The 1,115-nt window shown below is 34.3% G+C and overlaps 1 protein-coding gene across 2 annotated transcripts in view; it reads left to right on the top strand.

Annotated features, from left to right (window-relative positions):
• The window catches only part of Rhp (rhophilin), a 96,822-nt gene that overhangs the window by 75,458 nt on the left and 20,249 nt on the right, over positions 1 to 1,115 (top strand). The window lies entirely within an intron of this gene.

Here is a 1,115-nt window from a genome sequence, read left to right as displayed (position 1 = left end):
TCATAAAATTTATTCTAAGATACTAGAAAAGAAAAAGTTATAAGGATTACACAAAGAGGAACAGTGTGGCTTCAGTAATATCAAAGCACACAACAACTTATATTTTTTTAAGTGATAGGTGTTTAAAACAATAGTAGAGAAATCGAGGTTACAAGAGTGATTGATGTGCGGTAAATGAGAATTTTAAATTTTTAGAGCTCGGTTAATCTAGTTATATAGGTGGATTTTCAAAAACATTAGCGCACTTAAATGACATTTAATTGGAAGCAAACCCTTAAATAATAAATATAGTTAAAATTACCCTTTTACCTTGAAAGCTGAATAGTGACAATTAGTAAGCGACAAAAACTGTCTTACCGAGCTTAAATAGTGTTCCTGTACAAATTTATCACTTTGGTGTCATGAAATTCTCTTTTGGAGATTCGCAAATAAAAAAAATGTTTCAACAACAAAATTTTGAATAAGTTATAGATTCACTTGCTGAATGTAACATAAATGCGAATTCATTTTTGAAATCAGCGTACATTAAAATAAAAAGTCATATATTTTTATACGGCTTTCTAATAGAAAGAACATTCAGAGTTCCAAGGAGGCGAAGTTTCAACTAAAACTTATTAGGTTCCAGGCAGTTTTGGTGGTAATTAACGGTTTTGAGATCGGTAAAAAAGGAATTCCATTGAAGAAAATGATTATTCTTTTTTAATCGATATTATTATGAATAGAAAAAAATGTTGATACGACACATTCATTAGATATTAGGTGACTTCCACCTATTCCCTCCAATCGGTCTTCGACTCTTGTCTCTCTCAAGACTGCTGTTCCTATTCTTCAACTCCCTCTCAACTGCTCTCCTGCTCTTTTTACTCCTTTTCTCCCCTCTACTTCTGATTTCTCTCCACTTCCAATCTCCGTTCTTCTCATTGGTTCTTTTATGCTCCCACTCTCTTTTACTTACCCTTCAGAAGGGGTGGGTAGGACATTGGCCTTTCGGTCCTAGTCCATCTTTTGTCTCCCTTTTATCTTCAAATTAAGGCGACATTCCTTCTTTGACAGAAATCATCGCCTTGGCCCGTGAGTTTAGTGTGCCCAGGTGTGAGATATGGACTGTCTAATGT

This window comes from Halyomorpha halys, unplaced genomic scaffold, assembly GCF_000696795.3.
Source record: "Halyomorpha halys isolate HHAL.00 unplaced genomic scaffold, Hhal_1.1 Scaffold529.1, whole genome shotgun sequence".
Taxonomy (NCBI): domain Eukaryota; kingdom Metazoa; phylum Arthropoda; class Insecta; order Hemiptera; family Pentatomidae; genus Halyomorpha; species Halyomorpha halys.
Note: the sequence above shows the minus strand (reverse complement) of the source record. Positions and strands in the feature narration are given on the sequence as shown.